The following is a 17993-nucleotide window of genomic DNA, read 5'->3' as shown; positions in this document are numbered from 1 at the left end:
GGTGGAGCTCTTTTCAAGACATGAGGTGATGTTAAAACATAGCAAACACTGGTACGTCCAGAGGCAGAATGACTAAGGCTGCATGGAGAGTTCTGTGCATGCTATGAATTTGCCTGTAACACTGGTGTAGTGGGGAAGGATGCTGAAACTGAAACCATACACAGTTGAAAGTTCGACACAAACAATATTTATTACCAAGAGGTGACCAACAAAATGAAAAACCCAAGAGAGAGGAAGGAGGAGAAAAATAAGCTCTCAGTACAACTCCTCCAGTCACCCAAATGTTGCTTATGAAGTTATCTTATCGACCCAGGATGCCTAGAACTACCCATAGCAGAAGCTGCATTCTCAGAGAGTCGGCAGGCTCACAAGATAGCGCGCGTCCCCGCAAAAGGCAGAGTTGTCCTTTGATGTGAAGCTTGCGTTCCCTGCAGCATGAGTTATCTGCTTTTTATCCAATTTGCTGGTGACGTCTACCTGGGCAGGCGTGGCCGGCACTGCCCAGCTAGAGGCCTTCGGTCTCTCCCCCTGTTATGTAAGTGGTACCTCTTCTGTGCATGTGTGTGTACCTTGCAATTTCCCTGCGTTTGCACGCTATAGCTCAGGGGGGCTTTCCTAAATGAGTCTGGGGGCGTATTTCATCACCCTCCTCTTCACTTTCTTCTTCAAATGCCCTTGGAGGGCCATCAGCCAATAGTAAGATACCAATTAAGTATAGTTTATACAAGATGCTCCCTTCAAGGACGAAGTACTAGTTTATCAGTACTTGTTTTCTCACAACTTGGCAGGAAAAGAATAAACTTTCACAAGTGGTTGGGCCAACCAAAGACCAAAAAAATAGCAGCATCTAATTAAGCATGAATACAACTGGGAAACAGCTGAACTAAAAGCCAGGTTCCACCTCTCATATTTCCCATACTTTTCTCCATCTAGAAGGAGATTCTTCTTTCTTATGGTACATTTTTGACATTGTTACCTTTGCCACATACAATAAAAGGATCTTATGCTGCAGAGAGAAGGATTATTTTTTTAAGTTACAGTGTTACGAAAACATGGATATTTAAATAGGGGGCAACAGTGCTAAAAGACTGAAGCAAATGCGCAGGAAAATTGAGGTGGGTCAGAATATGTTCTTAGCTACAAATATTTGGAGTAAATTACAACACACTCGAAATAACTCTGATATATGCAGAAAGTTGCTTCAGACTCTGGTATCCTAAAAACAAAACTACAGGTTGGTCCCTACCTCTTTTCAAGTGCACACTAGCTATTGTGAAGAAAATTAACCACCCCAGCCAAATCCAGTACAATTATTCTGAATGAACTCATTTGTCAGCTGGAGTGGTAATTGTCCATTCTCAAAAAATAAAAATACCACCTATTACAGTTGCACCTCATTTTAAAGGCAATTTCAAAATGGCTATGCCTGACCCTTCTACTCAGCATAATGGAAAAAAACCCCACTTTCAGTTACCTGTAATTTGGCATTCCCAACTGATGAATTTGCATAGGAAGTTTCTGGCAGGAGATTTTAATATCATAAATAGAAACATGTTTTGCTTCCATTAAAAGTTTGGTGGAAATCTTTCCTCCTTGACCAGTTTTCTTTCATTTACTGTGAAAAGACCTTTCTCAATATGCTTTTAAGCATTTCTTATCTCTGTAAAATATGACGCCTGGAACTTTTACTAAAATTACTGTTCCTATCAGAGCCCCTTTCTTTCCTGTTGCAGTTATGTTATAAAGTAGCCTCGGTTCCAAGAGTTTTTGTTACCCACACGTCCTTCTCGGGTTAAGGGCAAAGCACATCGATAGCAAAGCCCGAATTAATCTGATTAAAGAAGATGTTTTTTCGTCCTCGATGGCATCAAACCAAAAAGACCTCAACATACTGAAGTATGAGGAACCAGATAATCTCTTTTTTGCAATACAGAAGGAAGAATATGCCTTCTATATATAGCACACTATATCAGGTGCTTTCTGTATATTTAAGTATTGCCTGTTTCATCAATGATATTTTCCTTGCTTATTGCAAAAATAGAATTTCAATTTTCTAATATTGCTTTCACTTTTTATTACCTGCTAAATATTTTGACTTAAATGCTTCCTCTGATTTATTTGTCTACTTGATACAATGTTTTAAAGATTTTATACATAAAAATCAGTTCTACTATGAGGAATTTTTAATTAATCTAATCTGTAAAAGGGCAGTAAATGTGAAATGGGAATAGGTGCAACACACATTTACCAAAAGTAGGCCATACCAAGTCAACTGTATGGCTCTCTGATGAAAATCCAAGACAATGCAGACAACCTAAGCCATCTGGACTTCACATAAACTATTCAAAGGGAACCTATTAAACTAGAGAAATTTGGGATTAGTGAGAAAACTGTAAAAATTACTTTAAATCATCAGTAAAGTGCATCTGAAAAGGTCAGATCTGGTACTAAGGTACTACCAAACTATTTTCAGTAGAGTGGGAGAATATGAATGTCAGTATACAACACATAAGAGACAGACATCAAGAGTTCTGATCCCTGACATTCAAAAAGACGAGCTTGGGTTTAAGTAGGTGCAGAGACGAAATGCATAATCAGGATTATGCAGTGCCTCTGCCTGCAGTAGGAAAGAAATAAACAAAGACGTGGACAAAAAAAACATTCCAGAAAATAACTTATACCTATTCAGGTACAGTAAATTCGAAGACAGTATGTGGACAGTCACATAAAAAGATTCCATGTTTGAGAGAAATGGCAGCATGAGTGGATTCCCGGATCATTGCAAGAAACTTTGTCCTGTTGTCAGACCTTGTTGGGTTACTGATCCATAACCAAAAGAAACACATTCTGCATCAGAATGTAGAACAAGACCATCTCCTTAGCTGAAATATTTGGTGGCACTGGGTAGGTGACACTGAGCTTCCCATGACAGAATCATACATCAAGTTTGTATAGCTCAAGTTGAAGCAATAAAGATAAATAGGCTCTCTGCTCCTAATAGTTGTTAGCTCCAGTCAGACTAAACTATACCTGTCACTGAATTATTACCATCTCTGCCCTGAAGCTGAAAGATAGACATTTAATGGTGATTATTGCAGGGAGACATATTATTATTAGGCCATTGAGCAGAATGCTAAATCTATCATTCAAAGTGTTTCTTAGCTATCAAAGATCCTTATGCAATGAACTGTTGAATGTTATCTATCACTGTGGGAGTTGTGAATAAACTTGTTATTAAAAAAAAAAGTAGAAACTTCCTATGTTCTGCACATTAACTTTAATATCTATGGACATCAGTTTGCTCTAGAGTAAAATTACATGATACTTGGAGGCGTTATCAGAGAAGACCTCTGAAAACAGTAAGAGAAACTCTCTTGTAACTCAGATCTTACCTCACACCTTCACGTGCATTGGGCATGATTCTTAGTCCTGGTCCTTGAAGGAAGAACTTGTCATGTCTAAGGGTTCCTGATCAAGCACATGTTCTGTCAAGCAAAGGTTCTTCAATGCTTCCTACAGCAGACCTGAATGCATTTTTCTATTTTAAACCTGAATATAGTCTATTCGCTTATCATTTCAAGGGTAGCACGAGAGCCACTATTTTCTAGTACATTATTTTAAATTGCCAGAATGGCTACTACCACAGTATTTATCACTTTTCTCCTTCTAAAACATTATTAGCTTATATTGCTTCTAAGGTTAAATTTAGAGGCTTTATATGCTGTATCCTGTTTTTTGTCTAGATAGAATAAACATTGTGACTGGAACGTAGCAAGTTTAACCATTTCCAGTTGGAAACTGAAGACAGGAACATGGACATAGCACCATAAATAATTCTCGTTGTGTATTTTTACCTAAGATTGCCTCGTCTTCTTAACTATTCACTTACATTTGTATTTCCAGGACAAATAAAGCAAGTGAAATGGCTATAACATGAAGTAAGTACAAGATGGCTTTTTAAAGGTACTTAGATACTATTAGGTAAAATGGGCTAAGGAGCTGAAGAAGGATTATTCATTAGAAGGCATTGAATAGCACTTGATAGCATGTGATGTGATCTATCCCCTGGATATTTGAGCGTTGAACAAATGTCTGTTGAGCACAGCTTGCAGACTTCCAGCCAGTCACTGGGCCTTAACACAGACAAGAGGACATGAATGAGAAGCACTTGTAGAATTTTTTTCACATATCTTCTCAATTCCCAGAAATGACAGATATATTGGTGTCGAATGGCTTGAGAATGAGCCTTCAGCAGCTGAAGGGTGGGCCACCATAGCTTGACTTGAAAGAGTCCTGAACACTACAGGCTGTAGAGGCCTTTGGTTTTGTACATTTTCCTATTTTTCCACCTTTCACTGTTAATTTGATAAACAGTTATTTATTCTGAAGAAGAATAATAATTTTTTGTTGAGAGCCTCACTAAGCCCACTCCTGCTCTAGTTAGAGCAGAAGGGTTGCTGGCATTGATAGTAATTGTCAGCAATATTGGATAGCTCAATTACAATTTCCGTCCTGTCTTTTGTGATTATGGATATGCTATTAGTTTTCTTTCAATAGTGTGACAGACATGTACATTTATAATAGTATTGGTTCAGCACTGAGTTCTTAATCAGTTTGTTTCTTTTGCATGCCTTCTGGTACTTTTTATTTGTTTGCCTCTACAGCTGTTCCTCAAGTTGAGCTACAGTGCACGCATATCCAGAAAGAACCTTATTCTAGCAGCAGTTGTCTACTACTTTGTATTAATGATGTTCCAACTATTGCTGCTAGCTGTAATGTTCAGCAAAATTCAAAATATCATCCAGAAGACATAAAAGATTAAATCTGGAAGCCTGTAGATCTTCTAAAAATGGATTGATAGATACTGAATTTATTCACACCAGGTAGTATTAATTAAATAATTAAAATAATAGAAATAAACAGTTGTTGCCAGAGGAAGCTTTAGCAAAACCCACTATGCTTTAGAAAGCACTTAGGCATTCAGACCAGGCAGCTTACTGCCTCCAAAAGACCAAGTTTTGGAGGATAGCTGGCATTTAGATAGTTGACAGTGTAATTTACATTAGGAGTAAAGTGGAATTTTATGCACAATAAATCATCTTATAAAAAATTCGTAGGTGTAAGAAATCTGCATTAGATAGGGAGGGGAGGTGATTAAGGTTGTAGGCAAGCTGCCTGCAGGGTTTGCCATGAAAATAACAATTCATGATTGTTATTTTCATGAAAATAACAATCTCAGGAAGAGTCAGAAAACCACACAGCTCTAAGGTACAGTGCAGTCATATCTGCTGAATGTATACTTCCTCCTGTCACCAAGGAAGGTGGGTCATTGACTGTGGAAAAAAAAAGCCTCTGGCAGTTTTTATCCTGCTGTGTCCTCTCTCTCTCTCTCTAGAAACACATTAATCACATGTTTTATTTCTATGCTCTGGATTTCTAGTAGTGAAAAAGTGGAAGAAAGAAGGTGCAGAAGGAGAAAGAAAAAGCTGAGATCACCAGCTATGCTATATTGTGTAGAGCTGCAAAATGATTTTAGGATACTGATAATTCCTCAAGGGGAAAAAAAAACCATTTCATTTAAGCTCTAAGGTCACTTTAAATCCAGAGGACTTGAATATTTTCTTTAGCAACAGAAGAAATTTAGGTTCTGTCTTGCACAGTGTGCTATTGTCTGATGGGATAGTGGGTGTCTAAAATCTTGAATTCTTAGATTTATTGCCTTATAAAAGGATACTGAATATGAATTCAGAAAATGTAGGTGTGTGGGTATATATATGTGTACATATATTTTTATAATATATATTTTTTTCTTTTAATATATTTTTATGGTTGTATCCAAAATCTTCATTTGCAAAGCCTAGCCATGAACAAATATGAAACTCTGGCTTTGTATTATGATTTATAGACTGCAAAGAAGCAAAACTAACTTTTTTTAAGAGGAGAACTGTATTATATATAGTTTACGAGGTTGTAGCACTGTTTACAAAGTGAGACCTCTGCTCTTGAGTGATTTGGTCCATAAGAAGCGCATTACTATGGAAGCAGATCAGTTTTGTGGTGTTTTATGTGTTCATAGTGGGCAATGTTGTTTATAAATATGGAAAAGATCACCTAGACAGCTAAGAGGATCAAGACACATAACTCAGAAAAGTATTTGTTGTCCCAGATATCTCCCATCCTGACAGATACTATATTTAAAATCAGGTAATCATTGTGCATTTCCTTTATCAACACTTTCTTTTCTTGAAAACCTAGCTATAGGTGGTTAAATCACAAATCAGAGTGAAAAAAGGAGTGATAAACACTTAAAAGAAAAAATCCTCTTGTCCCTTTCCACTTTCTCAGAGTTAGGCTACAAGGACAGTGCAAGATTCAATAGCTGAATAGGATGTTAAAAGGATGCATAAAGAAAGGAAGGGTGAGAAGCTATAGCCCTTAGGAGTCTGATCTCTGGAATTCTACAAAGTTTCATAACTAGAAACAGATTTATACGAGCTAAGTCTCAGACATTGTTGGTAACCTGCTAACAACCACTGCACTTTGGGAGAGAATATATGACCCAGCACATGTCTAAGTTACAGGAATTTTTTAATTCTGGTCTCTTAACTTGAAAAAACCAATTTACGTGTTGAAGTTCTTTCAATTTTCATATCTATAAGATGAGAGTACTGGTTGGAACTGCGGGGCCCTATGTAAGTGTATATAAAGCCTAACATGACACTGTTCAGTGATGATCCCACTTCTCATCTTTCAACACCAGTAGCTAGTTATGGAAAAGCAAAGCTGTGCTGCTGCATTAAAGCTGCAATGTACTGTATAAACATTAGGGGGATGTAAAGTCTTGAAACAAATTCTAACGGTTCTGCTGCTGAATTTTACTTGTAAAGGGACATGATTTTTTTCTTTCAAGGTACCTAAGGATCTTTTTTATGATGTTTATTGTGTGTAAGATATGCATGTTTTATTTGAGAAATGTAATTTTCAGTGTATTTTGGCATTCCTTTGAGAAAGTAGAATATTTTGAATTGGAAAAGTAGCAGCAGATTATCTACCCACAAAGACCTTGGAACATTCAGCTGAGCATTGAGGGCACTATTTCATAAAGTGTTAAGTAGCACAAAGATTTTGGAAGATTGAAGGAAGAGATTTTTTCCTGCCAAGCAACCCATCTAACCATAACGAAGTCCCACTCTTTGGTGGGACAGAGTAAGTTTTGTAATGCTTGTGTAATACAGACTTACTGCATTCAAGAATATGCTTATATTTGGCAGTTACCTTAGTGCTGTCTTAGTGTCTTCTTTCCAATTCTCAGCAACCTGAAAAATGATAAAGTTGTTTCAAAGTATCTCTGCCTGAACTACATTTAGAAAATAATTCCACAAGATGGTGAGGAGGTAAATTTACCCCCATAAAATCTGAGTTCTGTGGATGCCCTGGATTCTAGCAGGCACTGAAAGGTATTGTCTAAATCCGTAGGGCTGCTTCTAATCTCTGCCCAAAGGTAACACTGAAGGATTGGGATTTTTTTAACCTGTATTCAGCAGCAAAGAATAAACCAATGTACCTGTAAAATCTGTGTTGAAAATCTTACATGTCAGTATCTAGAAATAAATTTTTTTTGTGTTTCTTGAAAATAACCTTTTTTAATTCTTTCAGCCTGACCTGTCAATCCTAATGTCAGTCATACTTCCTGCTTCTGAGTGCCAAAATCCACTGCTCTTGTGTTGTTTGGCTTGTGGTCAGCCTTCACAAGCAGAAATCTGATGTGAAGTAAATGATCAGTGTTTATTGTAAGAAGTCTTCTGCTTTTATTCCAAATAGCTATAGCATTGCAGGGGGTTGACAGGCAAGTTCATTAATCCCAGAACCTTTGCAATTTTTTCTTGCACATGATGCCACCTCTAAGTATAACACCAGATTTGGCATGAGAAATACAGGACTGTTCCAGTTTCAATACTTCTAAACTTCTCTGACCACTCAAATATCCAAGAAGTGCTGATGTATGACATATCCATCAGCAACACCTACTATGTGAGAATTAAATGCATTGTACAAGAAAACATCAGCTGTAGCCTTGTGTGTCTTGTTTAACTGCAGCTCAGGTTGCTTTTATTCTGTAAATCTTGTTTTAAAACACACTTTTAAAGCCAAAGTATGCAAACAAATGTAGTTTAAGGGGCCTCACTCATGGATTTGGGGCTTTCTTTTTTTCTGACTTTATCTTTTCTGCGAGGTACATGTTAAAACAGCATGAAATTAAATTAATCTTTTGTCCAATTTTGGATTTCAAAAGTTTGTGGGTTTTTTCTTTTTTTTTTTTTTTTTTGTTGTTTGTTTGTTTGTTTGTTTGCTTGTTTGTTTGCTTTGGGGGTTATTTTTGTGGATATTTGTTTGGTTTTTTTCCTTCCTGAATTGTAACTGTCAAGTTACTCCTGCTTCAGAACAGAAAATTGTACGTGGTCAAACCTAAGTCTTTAGGATATAGCTTTCATTGAAATAAATGTGCACAATAAAAACATTTTTAGCTAGTTTGAATGAATAAATACAATGTTATGTTCTCAACTGGATTTAGTTTGGGGTTTTTTTTTAATAAACATAAAAATTTTATTTTCTGATCTTCTAATAAGTACTGTAGTAATATACCTGAACTATTCTGTGACATTTTGTGACATTTTGGTTGTTTGGTTTTTTTTTTTTTGTGTGTGTGGGTTTTTTTGTGTTTGTTTTTTTTTTTTTTGTGGTTTTCTTTTTTGTTGGTTGGTTGGTTGTTTTTTTGGTTGTTTTTGTTTTTGTTTTGTTTTGGGGTTTTTTTGTTTGTTGTTTTTGTGGGGTTTTTTGGTTTGTTTTGTTTTGGTTTTTTATTTTTTTTTTAATTTTTTTTAATTTTCTAATAGTTTTTAGAGTAACCACAATGCTTTCACTAGAATCTCCGTATGTTATATCTGAAGTCAAATTTCTGGAACTATGGTTAAACAGCTTGATTAAGCAAGCAACCAGTTTTCAGAAAAAAAGTATGGAACTAATGTTCAGTGAAAGGTTTTGATAGCTCTGAAAATTTTAAATAGAGTGAGTTGACTTTATAAACAGAGATTTTTTGAATAAGGACACTGCGATATGACAAGCATATGCAATTTCTCCATATCTTTCATGTTTTGCATTAATTTATGAATATAATTGGAGAAAGTATTGAAATGTTAAAGAATGTTGAAAACTTCATTTTGCTTTATTGAAAAAGGTTTTATTTTCATACTGACAACACTTCTCATTCCATCCTGTGCTGTTAATTACAATTAAGTTTTTAAAGGGTCTTCTAGGAATGAGCAAATAAATATCATGAACAATTCTTTCCTTTTATTCATCTTAAAATATGCTCTCCAGATGATTTATACTGTGCAACTGAGAACTTTGTTGAACTAAATTATTTTTCATTTAATATATGTAAATTCTGTTATGAAGTTCTAAAAGGTGCCAGCAGCTCTACTGCTTCAAGAAACTCAAGCAGAGTAGATTTTAATCAGAGAAGGAGTCAGAAATGTTCTTCTGAAGTCATATACTAAGCAGTTTAGAAAGTAAAGCATTTATACAAGACAATCCTCCTAGTGTACAAGATATGATAGCAAAGTATGCTTTCTGGAAATACAGACTTAGTTTTCATATTTATTCATTGAAGAAGGATATTTTATAAGCTAAATTTAAAGAAAAATAAAGAAATAATATCCTGTTGTATGTGGAACACCGTTCTTGTAGTTTTTCTTTATATCCCTTCATTTATATTATGCTCTAAGCAGCTTGTTCTGAAAAATAGTACATTTTCATTTCAAAATGAATATGTTGAAAATGTGAATTAAATGACCACGTAAAATTATATTTCAAAGTGATTATTTCAGTTAAGCTGAGCCTATTTTACTACCTTGTAAAAAATAAGTGAACTCTATAACCCTTCTCAGCCTGACAACTCACTATAAGAATTTTCTTCTTTAAACAGTGACAAAGAGGTGAAAAAAGATGTGCCCGCACTGCGAAGCACAGGAGAGGGTAAAGAATGTCCTTTTATTTGGAAATCAGATCAAGTGAAAATCTATGCTACCATGACAATACTACTGTCAACACACAACCTTGGATATCTCAGTGCAGTTCTTCAGTGTCAACATGCACTCTATAGTCTCTACAGATACTGTCTATCTATTCCTAGTCCTTTCAAAATCTCCTAAGATCTCCTAACTCCATTAAATTCTGTAAGCAGGAAGATTAATTGACTACAGAGGATCCTACATCTCCTCTCTGAGTGTCATTCTGTTAACAAAAACATTGAAAAACCTCACTCACCGATCTGACAAATCAATTAAAATGTGATCTCTGTCAGCCTGTGTTGACAGAGATTTATCCATGCAGATGAATGAATTTGGAATTCAGCAATTCAAAGTGATCAAGCTTTGCATAGTAGTCATAAGGTCTCGATTCGCTAGACCTGCTGTTTACAAACAGAGAGGGGCTGATGGGAGACGTAGTGGTTGAAGGCCACCTGGGAAATAGTGACCATGAAATAATAGAATTTTCAATACTCAGAGATTCAAGGAGAAACAACAATAAAACCTCTACACTGGACTTCCGGAGTGCAGATTTTGACCTATTCAGAAGTCTAGTCCAGAGCATACCCTGGGAAACAACCCTTGAATACAAGGGGGTCCAGGAGGGATGGATGTGCTTCAAGCAGGAAGTTTTGAGTGCACAGGAACAGGCCATACTGATGTGCTGAAAGGCAAGCCGGTGGGGAAGACAACCAGCTTGGTTAAACACGGAGATTCTGAAGGAAATCAGGGATAAAAAGAGAGTTTACCGACTGTGGAAGAAAGGGCTGGTTACTTACAAAGAATTCAGGAAGACAGTTAGATCATGCAGAAAGAAAATCAGGGATACAAAAGCGCAATTTGAAGTTAAATTAGCCATTCTGTTAGGGATAACAAAAAGTCCTTCTATAAATACATTAATAACAAAAGGAGGGGCAAAGAAAACCTCCATTCTTTGAGGGACTTGGAGGGAAACATAGTTAATAGAGATGAGGAGAAGGTTGAGGTACTTAACACTTACTTTGCCTCAGTTTTTACCAGTAGGACAGGTGGCCCTCAAGGCAACTGGCCTCTGGAGCTGGTAGACAGAGATAGGAAACCAAATAGTCCCCTTGTATTTCAGGAGGAAATAGTTAGTGACTTACTGAGTCATCTGGATCCTCACAAGTCTATGGGACCAGACGGGATCCATCCTAGGGTAATGAGGGAGCTGGCAGAAGAGCTTGCCAAGCCGCTCTCCATCATCTTCCAACAATCCTGGGTCACTGGGGAGGTACCATATGACTAGAAGTTGGCAAATATCACCCCAATCCATAAAAAAGGCTGCAAGGTTGACCCTGGTAACTACAGGCCTGTCAGCCTGACCTCGGTGCCTGGCAGAGTTATGGAGCAGATTATCCTGTGTGAAATCACACAGCAGCTACAGGATGGACAAGGGATCAGACCCAGCCAACATGGGTTTAGGAGGGGCAGATCCTGTTTGACCAACCTGATCTCCTTTTACGATCAGGTGACCCACCTGGTGGATGAGGGGAAGGCTGTGGATGTGGTCTATCTGGACTTCAGCAAAGCCTTTGACACTGTCTCCCATAGCATACTCCTGGAAAAGTTGGCAGCCCACGGCTTGGACAGGGGCACTCTGTGCTGGGTTAGGAACTGGCTGGAGGGCCGGGCCCAGAGAGTGCTGGTGAACGGAGCTGCATCCAGTTGGCAGCCGGTCACCAGTGGTGTTCCCCAGGGGTCAGTGCTGGGCCCAGTCCTTTTTAACATCTTTATCGATGATTTAGATGAGGGGATTGAGTCCATCATCAGCAAATTTGCAGATGACACCAAGTTGGGAGGGAGTGTCGACCTGCCGGAAGGCAGGAGGGCTCTGCAGAGGGATCTGGATAGGCTGGAGAGATGGGCTGACTCCAATGGAATGAAGTTCAACAAGGCCAAGTGCTGGGTCCTACACTTTGGCCACAACAACGCCCTGCAGTGCTACAGGCTGGGGACAGAGTGGTTGGAGAGCAACCAGGCAGAAAGGGACCTGGGGGTGCTGATCGACAGGAGGCTGAACATGAGCCAGCAGTGTGCCCAGGTGGCCAAGAAGGCCAATGGCATCCTGGCCTGGATCAGGAACAGTGTGGCCAGTGGGAGCAGGGAAGTGATCCTTCCCCTGTACTCTGCATTGGTGAGGTCACACCTTGAGTATTGTGTTCAGCTCTGGGCCCCTCAGTTCAGGAAGGATATTGAGGTGCTGGAGCGGGTCCAGAGAAGAGCAACGAGGCTGGTGAAGGGACTTGAGTACAAGTCCTCTGAGGAGAGGCTGAGGGAGCTGGGGTTGTTCAGCCTGGAGAAGAGAAGGCTCAGGGGAGACCTCATCGCTCTCTTCAACTACCTGAAGGGAGGTTATAGCCAGGAGGGGGTTGGTCTATTCTCCCAGGCAACCAACAATAGGACAAGGGGATATGGGCTCAAGCTCTGCCAGGGGAGGTTTAGGTTAGATGTTAGGAAGAAATTTTTTACAGAGAGGGTTATCAGGCATTGGAACAGCCTACCCAGAGAGGTGGTGGATTCACCATCCCTGGAGGTTTTTAAAAAGAGATTGGACGTGGTCCTTAGTGCCATGATATAGTAATTGGAGTTGGATCAAGGGTTGGACTTGATGATCTTGGAGGTCCTTTCCAACCCAATCTATTCTATGATTCTATGATTCTATGATTCAGACAACTCAAATATATTCCTGAAATTTATTCTGAAATTTAATGATTACAGTGGAACATCGAACTGAATTCTCTAAGGGAAAAATATACTGCTAAAGACACAAGATATGCAAGACGATGAATGCTCTTGGTAAGTGTAGTTGATAATATATTTTCGCTTGTGGGAAACATTTAATATAAAATTTATTATATATAATCAATGAAGAGAGAATTAAATAGGTTAGATAGTCAATTTCAAAAATAATTTCCAATAATAAATCATCATTTTATGAGAACTGTTGCGAGCCGACTTCCACAGGGATCTGATCCTGTTTTTTTGCTATATCATGTAGTCTTAACAGTGACTTGTAAAATTTGAAAAGAATTCAAAACCTGTGATGACAATAAATAGGATAAAAGACAATTACAGGGAAGGATGTATCTCTGTATGATGCTATCATACAGATAGCAGATGTATGTGTGATATATTACATACATCTCTCATATCTCATGTATCTGCTATGTATGCTGCATAAAGCTTGGGGCAAAGGCATTCCCTCCTTTGGTTTCTTCATATGTTAGAAAAACTGTTTATATGATCATCCTTTTAGTGCAGTTACCGGTGTCCGTGTACTGTCCTGAAATGGTATGGGTACCTAGGTACCTACTTTGCCCCTAGTTGTGTACAGAGAAAGAGTAAACTGATACTGACAACATTCATATTCATGAAAGTAAGACTAAACTTGTAAGAAAAATGCACACCCCTTTTAAAGTCATCCAGGGAATATAGTGTATTTTAGGTTTGAAAAGTAGTGAAAGTACACTTGGTAAATGATGAATAATTGTTTGAATGTGAGTTTCCAGTTGTAAACTTGGAAGAATCAGATTATGAGTGTGTAAGTAGGGAAATGCTGAGTATCAGAAAATAGAGGTCATTATATACTATTTAAATTATCTCAGTTGTGTTGTATGGAAACCTTTTGTTCTGACATTCAGACCTCAGGGAACAATGGAGAAAAACTGACAAAGATTCAGGACAGTCAAAAAATATATAAAGGTCTAGAAGTTTTAGCTTACAGAAGAATTCTAAAGATTTGTGAATAAATGGAGGAGTATCTCAATTCTGCCTGGAAGAACTGACATTCTGATAATAGCACTTTAATATAGTGAATAAACTACTGGTTGGGACAAACTAGATAATCTGAGGTTACAATTAGTAGCACATATTTTACAGGAAAACTGTATCAGACATTAGGATAAGTTAGTGAAGAATACAAAAAATTGATGTCTTTAAACACCAAGGGTGTGATGCGTGAGCTACTGAAAATGTAGTTGGTTGTAAGTAGGATATCAGATTTTATAATCATGGTTTCTTCCTGTTCTAGAGTGAATGAACACCCCATATTTGTCTACATTTTGACCCTTGGCCTTCTACATAACATCCATGAGCATAAATCATAATGTTTAATAACAGGTTGTCTTTCTTGAGGTGCACAGGCTGTTTTCCATTAATGCATCACATTTTATCTTTGGATTTTAAATTTCAAGTTATATTATTCTGTGGTAATTGTGAAAGAAACTTAACACCTGCCTTCATTGTTAAAAATTTGGTCTATATCTCAGAGGTACAATGATCAGTCAGGGAAACAGTCCAGGCAGTAGTTTGGAGATGAGGAAGAGGATTTTTTTTCCCAAGCATTAGATGGAGCTGACAGGGAATAAATGCCTGTGCGTATTACATTGCAGCATATCAATTTTCAGTGGAAGTTGTTCTGGGAAAGGGATAGAATAAAATCTCAGTGAGTACAAATAAATCCCTAGATGCTTCTCAATGCAGTTTTCTTTTTTCTGTAGAAGTACTTTCCATGACAACAGAATCTTCTATGATAAAATTTCAATTTTTAGCTAAAAATATTTAGAAAAAACGATTGCATTTCATGTAGTTTTGACTCGGATTTCATCGCATCACTTTTCCTGTGGAGGTACAAACAGTCAAGCAAAAAGAAGCCTTGTGAGAAAAAGATTTGAATACCCCAACCTCATCTCAATCAATAAAGGTGCTCACAAATTATTAGAGGAAATCTGTCTCAAAAGTCTGTAGACATTTATCATGAAAGGTCTTAACACCAGCAAAAGGATCAGCAAAAGGAGTTAAAATTGGCTTATGGTTATGTAACAGATATGTAACTGATATTTTTTTCTGATTGGATGATTATTATGCTTCTGTTTAGGTTGTTGCTGGAGACAGTCTTGAAAGAAAAGTTCTAATTTTTTATCTTAATAGTATTGTTTACATAAAAGATCACAGAAAGCTGATAGATAATTGGAATTAACAAAAAAAGGAACGAAAGAGAAACTAGCATTGAAACTGGATGTTTCTTTGAAAATTATTCCAAACATATTTTAAAAGAGAAGTTTACCTAAGATGTTCATTCATGGACCTTTATTTCCATATTCATAATTCATATGAAGTGTAGTAGTAAGAGAAAGGAAATAACTGCTAGTCCAATAACAATCTGAAAGTTAAAACAATCCATAGGAACAATCAGATGAGTTTGATAGTTTCCAATAAATATATGCACTGATTGGAATATGGTGACAATTAGCATGAGACACAAAAAAAAAAACAAACATGCTTCACATTAGCAAGTCTATTCTTATTGATGATGTTACAAAGAAGGGCAGTAAGGGATGTCAAGCTATATGAGACATCCACAGTAGTATATCAGAGAATGCTACAGAGACCATCAGATTTATATCTTACCACTTAATGGGTCTTTTCACTGTGAAAGAGAAACTCTGCTCTTCTTTTGCAGAGATTTTTAAGGGAAATACTAAGATTGGTAAGAATGAAATATGAACAGAAATGCCTATGTGTTTAAAGACTAGAGCAGTAGAAAAGAGTTAAAAGAAATGGCTTGCATTTATCACAGAAAACACCCTCCCCAGGTCATTACTTCCAGGATACTCTTCCCAGTAGTAAAAGTGAGGAATGTGTAGCTTGCATGAAGACAAAAAGACCTACATGCTGATAAGACATGGATGACTTATTGATGGAAGTCCTGCATCCATGCACAGGGAGCATGGCAACAAGACTGCAACGTATCACACAGAGCAATTCTTTTCCTGTTAGCCCACCAGAAAAGGAGACTGTGACATGCACAGCAAGAAAAAGAAAAGAAAAATAGAGGCAGCAAAATGAACAGATTTTTCAGGGCTGAAATAAGCAATAGTCGGAGGACCTCCCTGTTAAGTCTAAAATTGGTCTGGTTTTGTTCATCAAAAAGGACCCCAGAAATGTGGTGAGGCCTTGATAGCCAGTGTTCCTGGTCTCCTGTTTTGCACAAATCATCCTGTCCAGATCACTGGATACACGGCACCGTGGTCCTAGTGAGTGTATATGTGTGTGAGAGGGCATAAATTATATGAAAAAAAGACTGCAAGAGGGTAAAATCTTAGCAATTTGAGTCAGTAAAAATCTTGTTGATCTTGTAAATAAGTGTCACCTTCCCCTTTCATAAGTTCTCTCACTTAATTTTGCTTGAACTGGGTTGAGACTTTGTCTGGCATTCTTTTCAACTACTCCAGGAGGCAGCCTATGCCCGGAAATATGGGTAGTATGATAACCTTAGCTGCACTTAAAATTAAAAGAAGAAGCTCATAGACATTGTTTTGTTGCTGTTTAAAGAATCCTACCAGATTCTGCTCAATAAGGGTTAAACAAGGCCCTTCTAAAATGGCAATTATGCAAAGTTCTGCCAAGAGCAATTTTGGATAACTTCTCTGAGACTGCAGTTGTCACATGGAGGAAGAAGATACTCCAGAATTCAAACCCCAAGAGCATTAGAGTCACAACCATGATTGCAGTGCACTAAATTAACACAAGTGTGGAGGAGACCTCAGAAAACTGAGACTTCAAGCTGGGGAAGTAGACAGAGAGATGAAAAATTACCTGAGAAAAACTGAGAACAGGAGACTGGTAGTAGCTGAGAAGTCTCTGGTAGGGACCATGTGCAGCAGCTGAGGGAACCTGAGGGAACAACAAAGGGAGAATGAATGGCGTGGCATGGAAGGAGAGAAAAGAATGAGACAGGATAACTAAGACTTCTGGAAGAAGACTAAAACTAAAGTAGACAGTAGAAATAGAATGGCTGGCTGCTGAAGGAGGCTGCATTTGAGAGAGGAAAAGAGTGAAGGACCATTATGAGGTGAAAACTGGGAAGCAAATGAGGAAAGGGTGGATTTTATTTTTGCTTGCAATATCACAATAGAATCATACAATGGCTTGGGCTGGGAGGGATCTTAAAGATCATCTAGTTCCAACCTCACTGTCATGGGCAGGGATACCTTTCACTAGACCACTAGACCACAGGAAAGAAGTACTCTTGTAAAATCAGTAGTAAATAAATAGTAAAGATATCAGTAGGAGTATTCTGTGGTGGGTTGACCTTGGCTGGTTGCCATATGTCCACACAGCTAATCTTTCACGCCCTCTCCTCAACAGGACTTGGGGAAAAATGGATGAAAAGGCTTGTGGGCCAATAAAATGGCAGGAAATGACTAACCAACTAATGTTGTAAGCAAAACAGACTCAAATTGGTGATTAATAATTTAATGTAGTGCAAACTGAAATACTTTTTCCTCAACCTTTCTGCCCAGGCTGAATTTCATTCCTTCATTCATGTCTCTTCTCCCTGCCTCTCTCCATGGCATAGTGTGGGTGGGGAACGGAGGATTACAGTCTGTGCATAACAGTTCCTTTCTGATGCTCCTTCCTCCTCACACTTATCTCCTGCTCCAAGGTGGGTCCTCTCCATCGACTGCTGTCCTTCAGAATAAACCTGCTCTGTTGTGGGATCCTCCAGAGGCCTCAGTTCCTTCAAGGAACATCCAGCTCCTCCAGCATGGGATTCTCCAGTGGCTGCCCTGCGTATATTTGTTCCAGTATGATCCTCTTCACAGGCTGAACAGGAATTTCTGCTCCACCAGAATCTCTTCCACAGGCTGCAGGGGAATACCAGCTTTGATGCCTGGAGCACCTCTTTCCCTTCCTCCTTCTCTGACCTTGGTGTTCGTAAGGTTGTTTCTCACATGTTTTTTTTCTCATTCTTCTTACTGCTATGTGGTGTTTTGTCCTGTCTTAATTTTGTTTCCCCAAATATGCCACCAGCTTGACTAATGGACTCAGTTATGTCCTGCAGTGGCTCCACTGAAAATACCTGTGTTCAGCATGGGGCAG

The sequence above is a fragment of the Chiroxiphia lanceolata genome, chromosome 1, assembly GCF_009829145.1.
Source record: "Chiroxiphia lanceolata isolate bChiLan1 chromosome 1, bChiLan1.pri, whole genome shotgun sequence".
In the NCBI taxonomy this organism is placed as follows: domain Eukaryota; kingdom Metazoa; phylum Chordata; class Aves; order Passeriformes; family Pipridae; genus Chiroxiphia; species Chiroxiphia lanceolata.
The sequence above is the reverse complement of the archived record's forward strand: the minus strand, read 5'-3'. Positions refer to the sequence as shown.